This window comes from Taudactylus pleione, unplaced genomic scaffold (genome assembly GCF_031769625.1).
Source record: "Taudactylus pleione unplaced genomic scaffold, aTauple2 ptg000439l, whole genome shotgun sequence".
Lineage (NCBI taxonomy): Eukaryota > Metazoa > Chordata > Amphibia > Anura > Myobatrachidae > Taudactylus > Taudactylus pleione.
Window position 1 is genome coordinate 680,042 of NW_028284841.1, and position 24,479 is coordinate 704,520.

At 43.4% G+C, this 24,479-nt stretch overlaps 1 long non-coding RNA gene across 1 annotated transcript in view; it reads right to left on the reverse strand.

Moving 5' to 3' along the window:
* Positions 1-24,479, reverse strand: part of LOC148505744 (uncharacterized) — a 37,127-nt gene that overhangs the window by 6,939 nt on the left and 5,709 nt on the right. The window contains exon 3 of the long non-coding RNA XR_015869855.1: positions 16,908-17,019. This is a non-coding gene — a long non-coding RNA (uncharacterized LOC148505744). The remainder of the gene's footprint in view (positions 1-16,907; positions 17,020-24,479) is intronic.

Here is a 24,479-nt window from a genome sequence, read left to right on the forward strand (position 1 = left end):
TATGTAATGTGTGAGTATTCGGGGTTTGATATAAAGACGTATTAATGTGTGTATGAGGAAGGGTGCACTTAACTCTCACTAAGTGAACATCTTAGCAGTGTGACATGCTGAGCCATATAGTTCCACATGCCTACTCTGTCAGCAGTCCCCCCCACCTGTCCCAGGCTTCAAAAGAAAAACTCTTTATTCTCCCAGTCTCTTGTGTGAAATGCAAATAGCCCAGCTACAAAAGACAGACCTAAGATGACACTCTAGTCTTTGAAATCATGTCATTGCAGGAAGCCTGCTAATGTAAGGTGTGTATTCTAGCCGGACCACCTGGAGTGAGAGCAGAAGTTATTCCAGGAAGTTTATCTACACAGGCTAGTTGTCACTTGGCCATTTGCTCTATTCAGCTAATGCAATTTTGGCCTACTGTAAAGCCATTTCTGAAATATATATCCTTTATAATACGTAAAGTAATGAAATAGGCTTTTGGTGAATCGCCGTAACCTATGGTGATGGTCACAGATGCATTCGCATGATGCTAATAGTATTATCGCCACATGTACTAAAGTGTGAGTTTATCTAAAATGGCGCTTAGACAGCCATTTCGCAAAATGGCGACTTGCGGCCAGTCGCAAGATGGTGTCGCTGCGATTCAATTTTAAACTGATCTTGTCTCAGCCAATAATCCAGTTTCGACATCTGTCATACCGTCTTGGAAAAAGCTGAACTGCCATGTGACATTATGCGGTTGTAGCAACTGCACCTTTTGTCTAATAAAGATGTTTGTCTGTTACCTGACTTCTAGTTTGTACAACTATTTTTAAAACCACACTCTATTAGATGAAAGCATAATTTACAATGGAATCGCCCATCCATCATAGCTGAAAACTACATCTATGGCATACTTGCCAACTTTCTGGCTGCCCCTCCGTAGGGATGCTATTGACCATTCACAGCCATCTATGGCCAATAGCAAGTGTTTATCAATGCAGCAAAACGATCAATGGCAACAGGTCCAATGCAATTCAGCAGTCAACCATCAATGGTACAGCCTTCGATAGCCATGGCTACTCCTCAAGGAGGGAGAAACCAGGTCGGCACAGTGGTGGGTGGTGCAGGGGGTGTGACAGCCCAATCACGTCATCCTTGCCTCTCCTCCCACTATACAATGCTGAGATTACTGGCATTAAGCAGGGGTTGGGGCTATGATGCCATGCAGTGAGAATTGTGATATCAGCCACCTATCTTACTTGGGAAGTGGGTGGCACTGGGCAGACACAGGTAGCTGCTGGAGACTTGAATATTTTAACAGGCGGACAGGATCACCACCGAGATTTGGGAGCCTCTCAGACATTCGGGAGAGTAGGAAAGTCTGACCTATGTTATAGATCTCTCTTGTACCCTCATGACCTGCCTGTGCCTTTTGGATAATCTTCAGTGAATTCTGCATGCATACAACAATCAGCTAAAGTAAATGTATCAATATAGTGCATTCAACACACTCCACAATCTGTCATATGATTATGTGTTATAGCATTACATTATGTAACTAAACGGTGTTGTATGTTGCATTGTCCATCTGATGTGCAGCATGCCAGATGGAATGATGTGACCACACAATTAATCAAAAGAGGAATTGTGCGTACACACTACATCATGGTCATGCATAGTGGTTGCAAGTACCACGGCTTAAAAGACGTGGGCCAGACCCAGCTTATGCTGTATACAGTAGTTGTGCCTATAGCTAGAGGAATGCAATAAAATATTTGTCTATTAGTGGCTATCTTCTGAACTAAAGTGCAGAAGCACCATAGGTTTATAGGTAAAGGAGTTTGTGGGTGGACATGTCCTTGAACCTGCTATTGTGCTTCCTGCTAAATTTACCAACATCATTTTACGAAAGTGGTGTGGTCTTGGAGCATCTAGCTGATCTGCATTTTTGTGCCATTAATGCACATCTGTCCAGTCCCCAACTTTTTTTTACTTTGGAGTGTGTTGCAGAGTTCATCATTTTGGGGGTTGGAGGATAACTTGTTATCTTTCAGTAATTGTTATAGTCTAGAGATGTCATCACCCTGCTAAAATATTTACTCAGGCCATCATGTCAGTACAGGTTGAGTCTCCCATATCCAAAATGTTTGGGACCAGGGGTATTTTGGATATCGGAATTTTCCGTATTTTGGAATAATTGCATACCATAATGAAATGTTTTAGGAATAGGACCCAAATCTAAACACAGAATGCATTTATGTTTCATATACACCTTATACACACTGCCTGCAGGTCATTTTATACAATATTTTCAATAATTTTGTGGCTCAAGCAAAGTTTGTGTAGATAAATTAAATTCATTTATATGTCATATACACCTTATACACACAGCCTATAGGTCATTTTATACTTTATTTTTATAATTTTGCGCCTTAAACAAAGATTGTGTACATTGAACCATCAAAAATCAAAGGTTTCACTATCTCAGTCATGCTAAAAATATTCCGTATTTCGGAATATTCCATATTTCGGAATATTCCATATTTCGGAATATTTGGATATGAGAGACTCAACCTGTAATTCAAATGGCACAATAAGGCTGTTTTAGGCTTTTTTTTTTTTTAAGGTGTTGAATAAATGCATTAGTACATGCTTAATTTTGTCCAATCGCAATGGTGTCTGCAGGCCATAATTAAGGTTTGCCCTATGAGGGAAGGTGCTGGATGGATTGGGGAGAACACTTGAGTGCAGGCTAGGTCCATAAATATTTCTATTTGTAAATAGGAGAGACTGCAGCAGATATCACCATATCTGCCACAGTCCCTCCATTTCAGACAGCAGCCGCAGACCCCAGAGTCTTCTATGGGGCTGTGAAGCTGTCAGGTTTGCCAAGCTTGTTTGGCTCAAGCAGCTGACGTCATCTTCAGATGTGTATAGGGGGGTGTCAATATCTGGATTCATTGATCTTACTCAAGCCCAAATTTAATTCCAGGCGAAAAGAAAGAATCCGCGGTAAAGCATCGTGAGTGACGTCATTTCGGCAGGCAGAAAGTTTCCGCCATATTCAATTCTTGCGTCTTTTCGCTGGTGTGGAAAGTCAATACAATGTAACCGGCTAAGAAGTTTCGTCTCTGAATAGCCGGCGGAAAAAAGTGCAGAATTGCGTTTTTTTGGGGTGCAAAGGTGCTGAAACCACTCTGCACCCTTTGGACAGATCCCCAAAGGATAACTGCATCAAAAAAATGCCCCTAAAAAAAGAGAAACACCCCAAAAAAGCACTTTGAAAATGGGTGCGAAAAGTGGGGGTACAAATGCAAAAACTAGCGAAATAGACTTATGGGGTCTGATAGTATAGGGGAGGTCTTTTTTATTGCAGGTATTTGCTGAAGGTGCATTTTTTGCAGCACTTAAAACTTGACTTTAGCGATTTTTAACTATGCTTGCACCCATTTTCAAGTACCCCAAATTTGACAGGACTGCTTAAATTCACTACATGGTGATAGAAATTCAGAGATATTAGTTGCATGCATTTGCAAATCCATGGGAAGCTGTTAGGCCACGTCACGGCTTCTCTGTTACTAGCAGTCCCTAACACTAAGGGGTTTACGTCCGTGGCACAAGGCACCCCACAACACGTCCAGCCCTGTTGAAAAGGGTTAAAATATATGTGAAAAAATTACATGAATAAAAAACAAACATAAAAGGTGATATGAAAAGTGACTGTGTATTAAGTGGTGATGCCCTGAAGAGGCCCAGCCACAGTAGCCCCAGGAGCACTACGTCCAAATGCTCACCCCAAAGGTAATATAATTACCAATTATAAGGCCTCATGATGAAGGCACATATATATTTTGTCAATTGTATGGCCTCATGCTAAAGGCACATACATAAATGCATCCAAATTGAGAGCCAGCTTACCTGGGAGTCACCCCTGGGAACTCCAACTAGCACTACTAGAACCAGCATTCCCTCCTAATGCTGGCTCATTCATGCATCTCATAACAACAAACAAAAAATGGCAGCTGCTCAAATCAATCTGGCAGTACTCTTCAGGTGCAAAGGCAGGGGTCATACCAAGTAGAAAAAAGGGGGGGTTTAACCCCCTATTTTTCCTCAGCACACTGAATTGTACCTGCCACAATACATGAAAACTATATGGTGATAGAAATTCAGAAATATTAGTTGCATGCATTTGCAAATCCATAGGAAGCTGCTAGGCCATGTCACGGCTTCTCCTTCACTAACAGTCCCTAACACTAAGGGGTTCACCTCCGTGGCGCAGGAAACCCCAAAACTCGTCCAGCCCAGGACCCCCCTAGGGCATCACACGAAAAAATGAAGAAGGGTGACAGTGAAGTGTAAAGTATAGATGTGAAAAAATTAATGTGTAAGACTAATTAATAAGTGTAAGAAAAAATTAATGTGTAAGACTAATTAATAAGTGTTGAAAAAGGGTTAAAATATATGTGATAAAATTACATGAATTAAAAACAAACAAAGAAGGTAACTACTGGAATGAAGATTTAATTATTAACCCAGAAATAATATCTATATTACAAGAAATTAGGAACATCTGGAATGTTCATCGGTGTTGAGTAATCAGGAATAATCCAGTAATAGTCAGAGAATAATTCAAAGTATTAGTCTAACTGTAGGAATTTAGTAGGTCTGAATTCTAAGATTATTAGAAGATAAATAATTCATCAAAAAAATTGATAATTCATCTATAAATATATATATATATTTTTTTTTTTCCATTTTGATTCATAATTCATTTTATCATCCCATTCAATGATACCAATGATAATTTAATTAATAACTAATTTATTTAGAATTAATTCATATATTATTTATTATGTGTATTTTGAAATAATTATATCATCTATACATTTAATATCACTATATATTATGTATAAACATTCATATATCCATATACTATTAACATCATAACATCAATATATTGTGTATAAATAGTCATATATTCATATATCATCCGAACCTTTAACGTCATAATTTACTGTATATAATTTGTGTACAAATAGTGTCGAAGCTGAATAATCGGCTGAGACAAGTTCAGTTTAAGATTTAATCGCGACGACGCCATCTTGCGATTGGCCGCAAGACGCCATCTTGAAAATGAGATTGCAAGACGCCATTTTGCAAATGGCCGCCTAAGCACCATTTTAGATAAACTCACATTTTAGTACATGTGGCGATAATACTATTAGCACCATGCGATTGCATCTTTCACCATTTCTCATACACACATTAATACGCACAATTGTGCTGTTAACTAGTCGCATATTAGCGAATGCATAGGACTTTGTATGAAACCGCTGTTTTAATTAGCTTTATGTGCACGCATCTGCCCCAAGTTAACTAGCGTCCTTATATCAAACCCCGAATACTCACACATTACATATTCACACATAAGGTTTAATAAGCTTTAAAGTATATGATTTAAGTTGGTTCAGTTAGTTTAAATGCTGAGAAATAAAGATATTTGATAACTAAGGTTTTATACATGCTAAACAAGTCGTGTTTGGTTTCGTACTGATGCGTACTCTTTTTACAGTATTCCGGTGTTATCGGTGGGGAGATCGCATCATGCATTCTCGAGTTATGGATCGCAGAGGCTACAAGCAACAAAATGTATATTTCATGAACAACTGATAGGATGTTACAGGGGGCGGGAAGGGAAAGACCCCCAGCTGTTAGAGGCAGGGAGAGTCTATTTGAACCAGCCTGTTAAATGCTCTGTAACAGATGCTTCTCCCCTGGGAACCAATGACATCAGCAACAAACTTCTCTATTGTCCTGTCTATTCTGGGGGGGTATAAATATGTGTGCTCAAACGCTGGGTTCTTAGCCTTCGTGCTGAATGCTGAATGACGAGGGGTCTCTTGCTGATGCCTATCTTCGGGTCCAGAAGAGCTGCATATGTATACTGTACTTGGGTCTGTATAATTCCTTTTGCGCCTAAATTGTATCTGGATCAATTGCGTGTAACTGTCTGAACTTTTACTTGAATAACACGTGCTTTGGAACCACAGATTCCAGGTCTAAGTCTTTATTTACTGTATGACTGCGTACACAAATTAGCGTCATCCTTAGTGGTTTATAGGAAGGATTTTAGAAGGTACAGGCAGGGGTATATAGAGGTTCATCTTAATATCGTTAGTTGGGGGCTCGTAGTGAAGTCACTTACCTGCTCACACGGTACATACGGCTATCGATATTTCAGCAAAGAGTGGAGTGGCCACATGCAGGGTTTGCCTGCAACCGCTTTGTGCTGAAAGATCGCTATCCATCTCCGTGTGAATCAAGGAAGCTGACTAGAATCCAGGGACAAGAGAGGAAAAAGTTTGTTTTCCTCCGTTGATAGAACCTTACGTTTAAAGGGGTGCCGCAGTACTGAGTACGCGGCTAGGTCGCAGGTTTGCGCATAGCAAAGAAGCACTTTTGTATACGCAGCTAAAAAGTCATTATACGGTTGTGCGGTAGTTGCATTATCGTGTATGCGGCTGGTCGCACAATAGCGTATACGCACTTCCGGTTCTGCTGCCACGTGTTTTAATAAAGCCATTGAGGTTTACCTTTTTCAATTGTGGAAAAAAGTGTGTAACAGTGAATATTTGTTGAACAAAGTTAAGGGTATCGTATGAACCTTAAGGGCTAGGTGCAAGGGTTAGTCTAGCCGCTCGGTAAGTAGCTTTACCGTTCTATACACAGTAGCAGGTGTACATGTTGTCTTTGTTGTAGAGAGGTACGTGGGAGTAGCCGACATATAAACTCTCATAGGTGTGGAAGTTGCCTTACTAAATCTTGTCCGGGTGTGGAAGTTGCCTTTTTCAAATCTTATCCAGGTGTGTGGGCGCCGCCGACTTAAATTGTCCACAGGTAAGTGAAAGTATCTCGATTGTCTTTCACCAGTTTAAATCTTTATTGAAAAGCGTAGGAGTTGTCTCAGAATGGGAGCCGCGCAAACAGTAGAGATGTTAGACAATGATGTGCTGCTAATGGAGGCGCCGATCGGATCGGCCCATCGTATTATGCATGCTAAGTACGGTACTTATGCAATAAAGTATTGTGATTTATGGTTTAATATGACGAGGAAGAGTGTTAGACTGTTTCCCAGAATTGGTAGTTTTGATAAAAACGTGTTAGATAATGTCCTGGATCACAGCAGTTTGATGCGCTCCCGAGAGAAAAAGGTTAAATATTTTGAATGTTTAAAACTGTGGCAGCATGAAGGGGATGCGTGGCTTAAAAATGTGCAAACGACGCAAACTAGCGTCGTGAGCACATTGCCAGAAAATACATCCGCGGCGCTAAATTGCAATACGGGCGAGCCGCAAAATGGCGCGCCCTTGCGGCAAGGTAGTGTCGTGGAGAGTATTGCCAGCAGTTCACGCTCACCTCCCCCACCTTATGTGGATGGAGGTGCAAGTACAGTTACCAAAAATACCCATAAAAATGTAACAAGCAACTTGTACCCTCTCTTAAGCAACTATAAAGAACATGTTCATGATGTGGATGATGAGCCTATTGTAATGTCTGCCATTTCCCATGCTGTACAAATGATAGATGCGGCATCACCACAATCACGAGTGGTGCCTCCATCTCCATCGGTAACAGCAAGGGAAGTGTTAATGCCCTCTGCACCCGTAGAGGAAGTTGTTCATACCATACGTAGCAGCAGCAGACTAAACCCCAAGCCAGGTAATCAGGTCAAAGGTAGCAGCGCTACCGGTCTGCATCCCATTCAGACAATAACTGTTACAAATGGAAATGCAGATGCAAATGGTATAGTGCCCACGAGGGAAGTAGTAATGCACTGTCCTTGGACAAGAGCAGAACTAAATTCCATCATAAATGATTTCCCCGATCCCAAAAAGGAATTAGCCAAATGTCAAAGATTTTTGAGAAATTTGGGTAGTTCACATGAACCCACTAATAAAGATTGGCATGTGGTGTTAAGGGCCTGTCTACCACGCAATACCGACGTGACAAAATTTATCACGGATTGTGTATTGGATGGTGACGTTCCCTTAACAGATCAAGTAAACCAAGGTAACATTTCCCGCATTGTAACTCAATTGGGTATATATTTTCCAGTAGTAGTTACCTGGAACAAAATTTTCACCATTAAGGAGAAGGAGAGTGAAACTGCAGAAGATTATTGCGATCGGGCTCTGCAGGCTATCACCCAGTACACTGGGATAGAGGATATTAAAGATAGCGCTCACCACCGGGGAATTATAGTCACGGTACTTGTGGACGGTCTGAAAGAGAGTTTAAAAACTCGGGTTGAGACCTCACAGCCTGGCTGGCGGGGACTCACAATAGATACCCTCATATAAACCGCCACTGAACATGATAAAAACATCTCCAAGAAGAGAGAAGCCCAGAGTGAAAAACTAATGGCTGTCAGAATACAAGCTCTGGAGGGAATGATGGTAACATCACAGCCAACAGACACACTTGCACCTGCACACACACTCACTTCTGAACAAGTATGTGCTCTCACTAACCCCACGCAACAACAAACACAACTCTATCCCACTAACCCGATGCAACCACAGGTCCCATGCTACCCACCAACTTCTATCCCCCACAATACCCTTACCCTCCCTATCCTTACCCATATCCACCACCTTTACCCTCTGCGCAAACCTCACAACACCACATATCTTCACCCGATACATGAACATGTTTTAACTGTAAACAACCAGGACACTTAAGAAGAGACTGTACTGTAAAAAGAGTAGGGACCCAACATCAGGGAAGACCTGGATATCCCCATAAGGGATATGCACAAAGGCCAGCAAATGTTCAGCAGGTACCAGCTCCAATTGTAAACATAAATGCTTTATTGGAGAATGGTAGCCAACGCTAGGGGTCAGGTCATACCTGTAGTCTACAGATAGTCAGGTTAACGGGAAGTACTAGGGAAGAACCGGTCATGATGGTTGATGTAGCTGGTACTGAATATCCTTTTCTTGTAGACACAGGTGCGACCAGCTCAGTGATAAAATCTCCCATTAATTTGCAGGTGACCAACGAGACACTACCAACAATGGGTGTAACAGGTAAAGTGGAACATTATCCTTTAACAAAGTCCACAGAGGTTACTATTGGGCTGTTGCATACCAGGCATTCTTTTCTCCTGGCTGCTGCGGCTCCTACTAACCTACTGGGCAGAGACTTGTTATGTAAGATGGGATGTGTTATATATTGCACCCCTGATGGTGTATTTTTAGATATCCCAGAGAGAATGGTATACGAGGTGCGAGATATGTTAGACACTCCTCAAAGGATAATGTATCACTCTACAGTGTTAAATGAAACTCCATCACAGGTAGATGAAATGTTGTCCTTAATTCCAGATTCGCTTTGGACGAAAGATGGACAGGACACTAGATTAATGGCAAACGTAAGCCCCGTAATGGTAAATGTAAAAAGCGGTAGGCAAGCTCCAAAAATTAGTACCCACTAAAACAGGAGGTAGAATTAGGGGGTTTTCCAATAATTGAGCGATTATTGCAACAGGGAACTTTAGTTCATACAGCTAGTGTAGCCAACAGTCCCATCTTCCCGGTGAAGAAGAGTGGTGGGAGGGGTTATAGGCTGGTACAAGACCTTAGAGGTGTTAATAAGGTAGTAGAGAGCCAATTCCCTGTAGTGCCGAATCCAGCTGTCATTTTGATGCAGATCCCACCAAATGCAACCCATTTCACTGTCATTGACCTCTGTTCTGCTTTCTTCTCTGTTCCTCTCCATCCTGACTGTCAGTATCTATTCGCATTTACATACAGAGGTTTACAATACACATGGACACGGTTACCCCAAGGTTTCATAGACAGCCCCAGTATCTTCTCCCAGGCATTGCACGACTGTTTACAATTTTTTCAACCTGCCAATAGTTCTGTTCTAATTCAATATGTGGACGATTTATTGCTATGTTCTGACTCGTTTGCCATGATTGAATGATACTAAACTTTTGTTACTTCATCTCTCACAAACAGGACACAAGGTGGCTAAGGACAAACTACAGCCGTGCCAATCCAGAGTAAAATATTTGGGACACTGCCTAACCCAGGGGTTGCGACATCTTACAACAGATAGAATCCAGGCCATACAAAACATGACACTGCCGCAGAATCAACAGCAAATTCGTACCTTCTTGGGAATGTGTGGATACTGTAGAATGTGGATCCCAGGTTTTTCTATTTTGGCCTTACCTTTACAGGAATTAGTCTCTTCCTCAAAGCCCAATCGTGTCATACACACAGAGGAATCAGAGCAGGCTTTCCTTAATCTTAAGGATAGTCTGACAAAAGCTCCTGCATTGGGAATACCCGATTATGAAAAACCTTTTGATTTGTATTGTACGGAAGCCGATGTTTGTGCTGCTGGTGTCCTTATACAAAAACATGGTGATGCCAGTAGGCCCGTAGCATACTACATTGCCCAATTGGACACTGTGGCAAGATCACTCCCCACCTGTTTGAGAAGTGTAGCAGCTACCGCTCTATTGGTGAGTAAAAGTGAGGACGTAGTATTGGGCCATGATATGATTGTCTACACTCCCCATGCTGTATCTGCTCTGTTGAACTCAGCTCAAACCAGACATGTCTCCTCGGCTAGGTTCACCAAATGGGAACTAGCTCTAATCGCTCCTGCAAATATTACTGTTACACGTTGCAGTACGCTGAATCCAGCAACATACCTACCATATATACAACATGATGTACAAAGGGTGGAAGGAGAGGAGTTGCTGGCGGGAGGTGAGCTCGGCAGACATAATGATACGCACGATTGTATGACATATCTGAATCAGACCTTTACTGCTAGACCTGACATACATGACACACCTTTAGAGAATGTGGATGTAACTTTTTATACGGATGGGAGTTGTCATAGACAAACAGACACAGGTGAATTATGTACAGGTTATGCTGTTGTAAATGTCACAGACATCATAGAAGCTAAACCTCTTGGTCCTCCTCACTCAGCCCAGGTGGCAGGGTTAGTAGCACTAACTAGAGCGTGTGAACTGGCAGCATGCAAATCTGCTAACATTTACACTGACTCGAGGTATGCGTTCGGGGTGGTGCACAATTTTGGGGCTCTATGGCGTCTGAGAAATTTTATGACAGCAGCAGGCACACCAGTTGCACATTCCCGACACATAAAACATCTTTTAGAAGCAATCCAACTGCCCAAAGCGGTGGCAGTAATTAAATGCAAATCCCATACATGTGAGGATGACCCAGTGTCACTGGGCAACAACAGAGCTGATGAAGCTGCAAAATGGGCAGCAGGGTTAAAAATGTTTTCTCCAACTGAAACAATTATGTAATTTCAAACAATTGATATGCTGAAATTAATTGAGATGCAAAATTTGTGTTCAATTCAGGAAAAATCCATTTGGAAGTCCAAGGGATGTGGGCAAGAGTCCTCTGGGCTCTGGAGGGACGGACATGGTAAACCAGTAGCCCCCAAGGCATATTACCCCAGCCTGGCGGAGGCAGCACACGGCCTGACTCATCTGGGTAAACAGGGTATGTGCAAGTTGGTGAGGGCATACTGGTGCGCACCAAGTTTTTATTCACAAGCAGAAAAGATAGCAATGTCCTGTCTGACCTGCTTGAGAAAGAACATAGGGAAAGCTATCCCTACCGAACCGTCTCACATTCCACCGACTGATGGACCTTTCCAGGTGATACAAATTGATTTCATCCAATTACCACCCTGCAGGAACCTTAAGTATGTATTAGTGTGCACAGACGTATTTTCTAACTGGGTTGAGGTCTACCCAGTGGCCACTAATACTGTTGCGTTTACTGCCTAAAAAATAGTTCAGGAATTTGTATGCAGGTACGGTATCCCTAAAATCATCAAGAGTGATAGGGGTACCCATTTCACAGGCGATGTTTTTCAAAATATGTGTAAGCTGATGGGTATTAATAGCCGACTTCATACCCCCTACCGACCGCAAGCCAGTGCCAAGGTAGAGAGGATGAACGAGACTATTAAAAATAAGCTAAGTAAAATCATGACAGAGACTGGACTAGGATGGCGAGAAGCATTACCTTTGGTCCTACATAGCATAAGGACCACTCCTAGACCTCCTCTGAATCTGTCCCCACTTAAAATATTGTTCGGTAGACAACCTCATTTGATTATAAGTCCACAGGAAGACCTGAAGGGTAACAACGAGGTAACTGTAAAGTATCTTATATCAATGAGTAAGCAGTTAAAGCAACAGCATCAGAAACTGAAATTGTTGTCTAATTATATGCCTGAAGCTAACTGTCATGATGTTGAACCAGGAGAATATGTAATGATCAGAAAATTCTTGCGTTCAGGTTGTTTGACTGATCGGTGGGAGGGTCCATACCAGGTGCTGCTGACGAGTACTACATCTTTGAAGGTGGCTGAGAGAGATACCTGGGTCCATTCCACTCACTGCAAAAAGGTCAATCAACCGGTGGAGAAACAAGTCGGAGACAAAACTGATAGCGTGGACCAGTCGATCGCGAGCTTGTTCCGGGAGGATTGAACAGGTTGTAGTGAGATACCTGAACTGAGAGAAATTTGCAGATCTTGTTGTGACAATGGACAGGCTTGCTGTGTTCATTTTCATATTCTCTTTTAGAGTGTTCACCATCCTGGTCAGTTCGGGGACATCCAGTGTCTGTGATGGGGGACCGATTGAGGAAATGGGAGCTGATGGCAGTGCTGATGGAGTGGAGTCAGGAGGAGTTCAATGCCAATGCCAATTTCCACCAAAGAAATTATTGGTAAGGTGCCAAATGGTTATTGTGCTAAAATAATACAGCCAGAAACTTGCATGTACCAGATGGAAGAACCAGAAATAGGATTGTTTGCAAGGGAAATGTGCTTAATGATAATGATGCATACCATTCCTTATGTTCTCCCTGATAATGTATATTTCATCTGTGGAAAAAAAGCGTATAAATGGCTCTCCCCGAGTTCCGAAGGTTTGTGTTACCTGGGAAGAGTAGTCCCAGAAGTTATGACCCTCACACATGTTGAAATACTGGGTATACATAAAAACACACCGTCACCATATCTTCACACACAATATGAACACAGAGGCAAAAGAAATATGATACCTGGTGACGTACATAAAGCCACTCAGTTAATCAGTGAGACAACTGGCTTTCAAGTTTTAGTCGCATTGGATCCCACCAGGATCGCTCGGGGTACATTAAATTTTAGATATATCCAGGAACTTTCTAAATTGATAGATAATATCACCTAGATGTACGATGACACATTCAGGTATACAGGGAGAGAATTGCAAGCGTACAAGAAAGAATTAGTGCAACACAGGCTAGTGCTGAATTATTTAACTGCTGTTACTGGAGGGTATTGCGTAACATTGGCCACCCAATTTGGAGTAAAATGTTGCACCTATGTCACCAATGATACAAGCGACCCCAAGGAGGTGATAGACCGAAAGATGGATGAAATTCTGCAGCTAAAATGGGAGTTTCGTAAGAACTATAATGCTTCAGTGGCTGAAGTAGGGGAGAAGATAGAAGGATGGGTTTCATGGCTGAACCCAGTGAAATGGTTCTCAGGCCTAGGGGAATGGGTCCAGGAAGTGATCGCCAGCATAGGCAAATTCTTAATCCTTATACTGCTTGTCATCATAATAATTGGCATATGCGTCCGGTGTGTTCCTATTGTGTTGAAGTGTGGAAAATGTAAAAACAGAGTAAAACGTAAGAATGAAACTATGATGGTGGTCAGTAATGACAATATGTCTACCGAAGTAAATATAGAACTGCATTACAACCCTGAACTAGGAAATACTATCGTTTGATGTATTATATTTAGACATGCATAGAATGTATTATTGAAATGTTATTTATAAGAACACCTCAGATAATGTAAAGTCTCAATTCCCCTTCAAGACTGCTTTTATAAGACTGGTGCATTCCCACACCTTTCACATGATCTTCCAAGATCCGCGGTGTGCGTATAATAGTAGTTTTATGTACCCACCCAGAGACACATTATTGATGGATTAAGAACCACCTTGTGCCATCCCATAATAACACTAAATAATATGTAAATGTAAGCCTAAATTAAATTCTAATAACAGATTGTGATAGCATGTTGTTTGCTATCAAAGGGTGGACTGTCGAAGCTGAATAATTGGCTGAGACAAGTTCAGTTTAAGATTTAATCGTGACGACGCCATCTTGCGATTGGCCGCAAGGCGCCATCTTGAAAATGAGATCGCAAGACGCCATTTTGCGAATGGCCGTCTAAGCACCATTTTAGATAAACTCACATTTTAGTACATGTGGCGATAATACTATTAGCACCATGCGATTGCATCTTTCACCATTTCTCATACACACATTAATACACACAATTGCACTGTTAACTAGTCGCATATTAGCGAATGCATAGGACTTTGTATGAAACTGCTGTTTTATTAGCTTTATGCGCACGCATCTGCCCCAAGTTAACTAGCGTCCTAATATCAAACCCCGAATACTCACACATTACATATTCACACATAAGGTTTAATAAGCTTTAAAGTATATGATTTAAGTTGGTTCAGTTAGTTTAAATGCTGAGAAATAAAGATATTTGATAACTAAGGTTTTATACATGCTAAACAAGTCGTGTTTGGTTTCGTACTGATGCGTACTCTTTTTACAGTATTCCGGTGTTATCAGTGGGGAGATCGCATCATGCATTCTCGAGTTATGGATCGCAGAGGCTACAAGCAACAAAATGTATATTTCATGAACAACTGTTAGGATGATACAGGGGGTGGGAAGGGAAAGACCCCCAGCTGTTAGAGGCAGGGAGAGTCTATTTGAACCAGCCTGTTAAATGCTCTGTAACAGATGCTTCTCCCCTGGGAACCAATGACATCAGCAACAAACTTCTCTATTGTCCTGTCTATTCTGGGGGGGTATAAATATGTGTGCTCAAATGCTGGGTTCTTAGTCTTCGTGCTGAATGCTGAATGACGAGGGGTCTCTTGCTGATGCCTATCTTCGGGTCCGGAAGCGCTGCATATGTATACTGTACTTGGGTCTGTATAATTCCTTTTTGCGCCTAAATTGTGTCTGGATCAATTGCGTGTAACTGTCTGAACTTTTACTTGAATAACACTTGTGCTTTGGAACCACAGATTCCAGGTCTAAGTCTTTATTTACTGTATGACTGCGTACGCAAATTAGCGTCATCCTTAGAGGTTTATAGGAAGGATTTTAGAAGGTACAGGCAGGGGTATATAGAGGTTCATACAAAAATTGTTGCAAGAGACAACACAGGACAAAAACTTGGCGATCAGTTGACCAAGCCACATGCAAAACGCGCGTTCTCCCGATCAGCTGCATGGCCAGCAGCTGACACACACACACCACTCCAGCAAACCTCTTCAACAGGGATCACTGGTCACAGGTACCCTCCTTTACTCTCCCTCATAGCGCTCTCTCATTTGGGTGGATACCAGTGACTTTTCCTGCAGTGCCGCTCTGGTAACAGGAACAAGACACGGCTGAATTCCCAGAAAGCAGAAGTGCTTCTGTTGTTTCTTCCAGGGTCAGCGTCCTTTCCTCTCTCTCATTCCTTGTTTGATTACTGACAAGGGACAGCAGAATTGGTCAGTCGTTTCTCTTGTCACCCTGGACCTTACTTTTTTAATTCACTGACACAGATACTCAGGATTTATTTCCAGTAACCTTTCTTATATTACATCTCATATGTGACCATGTGTTTCAATATCCTTTGTAAATATTGTTGATTTTACAGATCTGCTATAATGGAGATGAGCGATTACATCATAGATTTCTCAATCACTGCATTTCTGCTGCCTTATTATTTGTTTATTTTTCAGTTTCTATATGCATTAGATTTACATATGCATGTGTACATTAGGAATCGCTTTGAGGATAGGTACTATTGATTCAAAATCTCAGTATTCAATATTTGTCCAATGACATATCTTTATTTATTATTTTTCTATATACATTGTACTTGTATCTCAAGTGTATCCTCATCTCTAGCCAAGGTCCCCTGACAAATGAGGTTATTTGATGCTATTGCAGTCCTATATGTGATTTGGATGTCTCATTCATCCATTTATTCATCTATTTATGCTCTAGAGAGAGGGTATTTTGGTTTCAGTATACTGTGTTGACACATCTATATACACTTATTTCTATCATAATATTTATTGTGTCATATTTAAGAGGTTTTTCATTAGTGTTTATGGAGTGGTTTAATCCTGAGGATTAAAGCACATTGAAATTTAATATATGTATTTATCCTTTACCTCAGGTTCTATTTAAGCAAGTATTAGAAAAAAAATTTCGCCTTCTTTATACATCAGCTGTGATGTCTTATTGTTATATGTATTGTCATTCGTCTAATTATTAGAGTGTACTAATATCACTCTTTTTAGAGGGAATATAATAAAGGTTAAATTTTATTTATCTAACATCTATTATTCATTTTCCGATAATTATTATTTTCTTAAGAGTGCCCCAAAAAGCAAGTTTTTGTCCTGTGTTGTCTCTTGCAACAATCTTTGTATGTGTATTACACAATTTCTTTGGGTGCACCACCAACGAGAAGGTCATCAAATAAATAACATATTGTATGAATGACCATTATTTTGGTTTTCTATATAGCAAATATATTTGTAATTTCGGTGCGGACTCTTTTCACCTATTAGATGTATATAGAGGTTCATCTTAATATCGTTAGTAGTATGGTAATACATTATTATCCATTTTTATTGTCTGAATGGACAAATGAATAATGTAAACGAAGAAGAAAAATCATCCAAACATTTAATGATATAATAAACAAAACATACAATATGTAATGAGGAGGAGAAACAAAACCTCACCCACACTTACCTGATTGGATGGAAGAGGTTTAAAAGTTCCAGTTATTCTGGCAATAGGTTTGCCTTGAAGAAGCGTTAGCGAAACTTACGTCGGCAGAGTGTCCTCCATACTAATGTAGCTCCTAAATATTAAGAGAAAAAAAAGAGAGCTGTTGAAAACTGTCAGACCCGTAGATCTGTGTCATTGGAATAATATGTTAACTGCATAAACTGCTGCTTATGCAGATCGCTATTTTGAGATTGGCTGCTATGTCTATTGACTTGCGGCACAAGAATGATGGGCTAATTGTATGAGTCGTTGTATATGGTGACCGTTACTGCATGGGAAGTTGCTATGTCCTAAGATCTGAGACATCAGAATAATATGCTGATTGCACAAGCCGCTGTATGTATGGACCACGGCACCATGACAGCCTGCTGACCAGCAGACTCATAACATTAAGACAGCCACATATACTTTGTATAAGCTGTTAAATATAGTGACCGCTACTTCATGGGAAGCTGTTACATACTAAGACATAAGACCTCAGAATAATGTGCTGATTAGATAAGCCACTGTACATGCTGATTGCGGTACTGTGACAGCCTGTTGATCGTCAGACTCGTAACATTAAGATAGCAATACACATCCCGACTGTGGTACTACACATATTGCTGCTAATGAGTATATCACGGACATGTATCACGGTTAACAGGTATACTGTGTATATATCCAGTATATATATATAATTATGAACATCTGAGAAAAATGGCAAATACAAACATGTGCTTTTGATTTCCTATTATTCTTAAGAATATAATGAGAGCACGATCTCTTACAGTACCAAAAGATAAATTCAAAGTGTGACATGAATAAAGCCAATAATAAAAAGCACTATTTTGGCATATAATATCTAATTGGTTACAATGGGACATACAGGGCAGAATTAACAATGGGGCGGGTGGAGCTGCAGCTCCAGGCCCTCCCATGAAAATAGGCCCACAAGGAAGATACGATGGAGACAAGAAAAAAATGTTTTCCTGTCCCCAACAGCGGCCTTCTGAGGTCTTGCCCATTCAACCCATAGCCCCAACAACCACCTCTGTCCTCTACCCCTGCCCACCCGGAAGCAGCTCCCAGTCCTCCGTGTCCTGGCCGCCGGGCATTCAAAGAGCGGTGCAGTGGAAGGCTTTGCTTCACAAGCACTCCCCGCATTGCGTACTTGCCTCAGCCTCTTCTCTATGCTATGTGACGGCACGCCGTGTGACGTCACATAGGTGCCGCAGCCGCACAGAGCTCTACGTGGGTGGGTGGCTGCCGCCATTGACCCAATGGTTGGCTGTATTTCCCCTTCGCGCTAGGGACCTGGAAGTGACGTGAGTGAGGGCGGAAGCGCAGTTCCTGCCCATGACAGCCAGCTAAAGAAGAACTTTGTCCCCACTTACACAAGTTTGTTGTCCGCTCGCCACGCTTCGGGCACGGTGGCTCGCTACGCTCGCCACATGGTTATATTCCCCCTCTATGCCCACTTGGATGGCAGGGAATGATGCTGGACACTGGCTGATGATGTCAGGGTCCTCTCGGTGAATGGGATTTAGACATTACCTTGACCCAATGGTGGACTGAGAAGGCAGTGCTGCTTCCTGACTTAAGTAGCGCTACTGCTGGCAGCACGTGTCAGTAGTGAGACCTTCCTGTCAGTGTGGAGGAGACCCATGGAAGGTGTAAGCCCGCAGGAGGAGCTGATGCCGAGGAACAGAGAAGAGGGTAAGTGATCTACGAGGGGTGGGAAGAGCAGAACACTGAGAAAGGGGGAGGTGAGGAGCACTGTAATGGACACAAAAGGGGACAAATTATGGACACAGGAGAGGGGGCACATGATAATTGACAGATGGGGGACACAACAATGGACACTGGGGGCACATAATAATGGACCCAGAGGGGGGAATATAATAATGGACACGCGGGGCGGATGTAATATTGGACCCAGAGGGGGGAACATAATAATGGACACGGGGGGCATAATAATGGACACAGAGGGGGAAGGGACATAATAATGGACACAGAGGGGGGACACATAATAATGGACACAGAGTGGAACATAATACTGGACAGAGAGGGGGGATACATAATAATGGACACAGAGTGGACATAATGGGGGACACATAATAATGGACACAGGGGGGACATAATAATGGACATATAGGGACACACACACACACATGATAATGGACACAGAGGCAAAAGAACATAATGGACACAGAGAAGTGGAAAGGGGGACACAACAGTGCATATAGATGAGAAGGTAGCACAATAAGGAACATACAGATGAAGTCAGGAGCACAACACAGAACATACAGATGAGGGAGTATCACACCACCCAGAACATAAAGATGAGGGAGTATCACACTACCCAGAACATACAGATGAGGGAGTATCACACTACCCAGAACATACAGATGAGGGAGTATCACACCACACAGAACATACAGATGAGGGAGTATCACACCACACAGAACATACAGATGAGGGAGTATCACACCACACAGTACATACAGATGAGGGAGTATCACACAACACAAAACATACAGATGAGGGAGTATCACACAACACAAAACATACAGATGAGGGAGTATCACACCACACAGAACATACAGATGAGGGAGTATCACACCACACAGTACAGATGAGGGAGTATCACACCACACAGTACAGATGAGGGAGTATCACACCACACAGAACATACAGATGAGGGAGTATCACACCACACAGTACAGATGAGGGAGTATCACACCACACAGAACATACAGATGAGGGAGTATCACACCACACAGAACATACAGATGAGGGAGTATCACACCACACAGAACATACAGATGAGGGAGTATCACACCACACAGTACATGCAGATGAGGGAGTATCACACAGCACAGAACATACAGATGAGAGAGTATCACACAACACAGAACATACAGATGAGAGAGTATCACACAATACAGAACATACAGATGAGGGAGTATCACACCACACAAAACATACAGATGAGGGAGTATCACACCACACAGAACATACAGATGAGGGAGTATCACACCACACAGAACATACAGATGAGGGAGTATGACACCACCCAGAACATACAGATGAGGGAGTATGACACCACCCAGAACATACAGATGAGGGAGTATGACACCACCCAGAACATACAGATGAGGGAGTATCACACCACCCAGAACATACAGATGAGGGATTATCACACCACACAGAACATACAGATGAGGGAGTATCACACCACACAGAACATACAGATGAGAGAGTATCACACCACACAGAACATACAGATGAGAGAGTATCACACCACACAGAACATACAGATGAGGGAGTATCACACAATACAGAACATACAGATGAGGGAGTATCACACAATACAGAACATACAGATGAGGGAGTATCACACCACACAGAACATACAGATGAGGGAGTATCACACCACACAGAACATACAGATGAGAGAGTATCACACAATACAGAACATACAGATGTGTGTCCGTTATGTGGTTGGGGCATGATGGAGAGTGAGGGTTATATCAGTGTGTCAGTTACAGGGTCAGGGAGTGGTGGTGACAGTAATTACAGATGGTCAGATATGGGATTGGTGAGTGATAGTGAATGACAGGTATTTCAGTGTTTGAGGGATGGTAGTGGGTAAGAGGTTCTGTATACAGCATTAATTGATGGGTGACAGGTATTTTAGAGTGGGGTGTAAGGTAGTGTAGTACAGGCAGCAACGTGCACAGAGCTGACCACTATCGGCCTACCAAAATATGTGTGCCTGGGGGCTTGGTGGCAAATATACATGCATGGGAGAGATGGTGGAAGGTAGGCGCTAGCTATGCCCATCATGGTGCTAGCCACACCCTCTGTACAGACCACTCCCCACAGCACTGGTCACAACACATAACTAGTCACACCCCTGTGACACTGGTCACACCCCTGCAGCAGCATACAATAGGCCCTTGATACATTTCAGCTCATGTGGACCTTAATCTGGCAATGGGGACATATATATACTGCCACAAAAATTCTCCTAAATAAAATGAGTAATGTATTGCACGTCAATTGCCTGACAATAAATACATTTTAAATAAGTGACATGTTACTCTGTATATTTTTTGATACAACACAATACGGCATCCTAAGATAAAACAACAGACATACAGTAACTGATAATGGCAATTAAAAGAAAACTGCTTTAAACAACATATAATACTCTACATTGGGAAGATCTTAGGGCCTGATTCAGACCCGGTCGCAAGCGCTGAGCGCTCGCAACCGGGTCGATGGTGGCCCAGAGCGCATGCGCACGACAGAGCCGGCTCCGTCATGTGCATGCGCGAGACCCGGATAGCGACTGGCAACCGTCGCTCCGGGTCTCGCACCAAAGGGGGCGTGCTATCGATGTTGAGTGACAGCACGCCCCCTTTGGTGGGCGGGCCGGGAGCGTGGCTGCCCAGAGGGAGGCGTTCCCATGAGAATGCTTACCGTCTGGGAGCGGCCCCACTGACATCACAAGTGATGTCAGTGGGAGAGCTTTCGGCTCTGTTTGAGCCGAAAGCTCTCTGGGGCTTGCGGCAACGAGACCCTACCACAAGGGTCTCGTCGCAAGCCCGATGGTCGCGATGGTCTTGACCATCGCGACCATCTTCCTGGCCGCTCGCTATAGCTGTGGGTGGTCACCCACAGCTATGCGAGCGGCCAGGAGGCCGTTCTAAACAAAAAAAAAAGCCGACCCTGATTCAGAGGGAGCGCTCTGTCAGAGCAACCGGGTCTGAATTAGGGCCTTAGTACACTATAAAGATCAAGTGGAAAAATGCTGTGATGATTTTACAAGCAGCTTGGGGAGAGCCTTTTTATATAATTGGATTTATAAATCCATATTGTGGATATAAAGAAGGAAAAATAGGAGACTGACACATTGCAGAACTTTGCAACAATATAACAAAGCTATTTATTTTATGTAATCATAGTGATTGATACTAAACCTAAGTAGTGTACACTGATATATAATGAGGATCAACTCATCACAATAAAGCACAGCATGTAGTGATTCAATGCTACAAATAATTTAATGTAATGAGGACATTATACTTCCTAAGCAGTACATAAAATTAAAGACACTGATTGAGTGAAGATATAGCATTAATCACAAGATACAGCCACATCATTATCCAATGATATTGGAATTTGAAACATAACTCACAAAACCAATTCTAGGTAAATAATACAATAATAAAATGAGAGTGTTATTGTTTCAAGATAAAACATTAAAGACTTACATTCAGATCTGAATGTTGAAGAAATAACTTGAAACGTACTAAACATCTTATGTAAGGGATGAATAATAGATCCCTCATTAACTAACAGAGGCCCTGATTCAGAGCCGGACGCTCTGACAGAGCGCTTGCTCTGAATCAGGGCCGTCCCTCTTACTTTTTGGAGCGGCCTCCTGGCCACTCGCATAGCTGTGGGTGACCACCCACAGCTATAGCGAGCGGCCAAAATGATGGTCGCGATGGTCAAGACCATCGCGACCATCGTGCTTGTGACGAGACCCTTGTAGTAGGGTCTTGTCTGCCGCAAGCCCTGGAGTGCTTTTGGCTCTATCAGAGCCAAAAGCACTCCCACTGACATCACTAGTGATGTCAGTGGGACCGGCCCCAGACGGTAGGCGTTCCCATGGGAACGCCTCCGTCTGGGCAGCCACGCCCCCGGTACGCCCACCAAAGGGGGGCGTGCTGTCAATCACCATCGACAGCATGCCACCTTTGGTGCGAGACCCAGTGGCGGGCTGGGCCGGGGGGCAGTGTGCCATGTGCCCCCTGGGCCGCAGCATCATGCGGGCCGCGGGCCGGTGCAGTCTGTGTCACTGTGACACAGACTGCACTGCGTGTGTAGCGCTGACCGGACGGAGTCCGGTCAGCGCTATACAGCACAAACACACAGCCGCCGGAGCCGGCAGCTGTGTGTTTGCTGTAATCAGCAGCCGCTGAGAGTCTGTCAGACTCTCATCGGCTGCCGCTGCTCCCACTGCGGGAGCCATCTTCCGGCTCCCGCAGTGGGTAATGGGAGAGCCGTCGTCATGACGACGTCTCTCCCATAATGCAAAGCGGCCAGAGGAGCCGGTGGAAGCGTCGGGACCAGGAGCGGGAGTTTCAGGTAAGTGTTTTTTTTTTTTATTAAGTCTCTCTCTACTGGGGGCACTACCAAGGGGGGGGATTACTATGGGGGCACTACCAGGGGGGGGATTTCTATGGTGGCACTACCAGGGGGGGATTACTACTGGAGGCACTACCAGGGGGGTGGATTACTACTGGGGGCACTACAAGGGGGGGGGACTACTACTACTGGGGGCACTACAAGGGGGGGACTACTACTACTGGGGGAACTACAAGGGGGGACTACTACTACTACTGGGGGCACTACTAGGGGGGCTACTACTGGGGGCACTACAAGGGGAGGGGACTACTACTAGGGGCACTGCATAGTGGGGAGGGGACTACTACTAGGGGCACTACATAGGGGGAGGGGCCTACCACTGGGGGCACTGCGAGGGACCACTGCTGGGGGCTCTATATAAAGGGCAATACTGGGGGTACTGCATAGGGGCGAGACTACAACTGGGGCCACTATTTAAGGGACATTGCATAAGGGTTACCACTATTGGGGGCACTGCATGGGGGGGTGGACTGCTACTGGGGGCACTGCATAGGGGGTACCACTATTGGGGGCACTATATAAGGGGCTTACTACTGGGGGCACAAGGGGCACTGAACAGGGGGGACCACTACTGGGGGCACAAGGGGCACTGCATAGGGGGGATCACTACTGGGGGCACTACTGGAGGCCTGCATAAGGGTGTTATCTCCTGTGGCACACGGGGGCACTGCATACGGGCACTACGACAGGGGGCTGCCCCTAATCTTTATTTTTACCTTACATTAATCCCATATGGACCCACCTCCTCCCTGAAACACTTGAGGGGGGGCGGCGCCGTAGCACGCACGTTCTTCGGGCACCCTGGCTACACGCTACTCCTCTGCCAGGGCCGCCTGCATGCATTTGCCCCCCAGGCTAAAAGTTGCCAGCCAGCCCCTGGCGAGACCCATAACGAAGGTTTGCTGTCGTGATTCGGGTCTCGCGCATGCGCACGACGGAGCCGCCTCCGTCGTGCATATGTGCATTTGGGCAACATCAACCCGCTTGCGAGCGCTCAGCGCTCGCAAGCGGGTCTGAATCAGGCCCAGAATCCTCTACAGGAGCTTAAACAGGATATTGGGTATGAGAGGACACTCTTTTTAAGAGAGAGAAATTTGAATCACTATTCCTAACTTTTCACACTACTGTAGTTTTTTTAGATAGAATATTTCGCTGCTACTATAACTACATATTTTAGGAGAATTAACTAATAAAAGTTATGTTTTAATTGGAATAACTAACACAATGAATTGATTATTGTATGTTATTTGGGGGTGAGTGCACTGCTGAAGAAATCCATTTCTCTTTTCTTTTCTTCCTTTGAACCAGTTTTTTTCAAGGGTTTTCAGT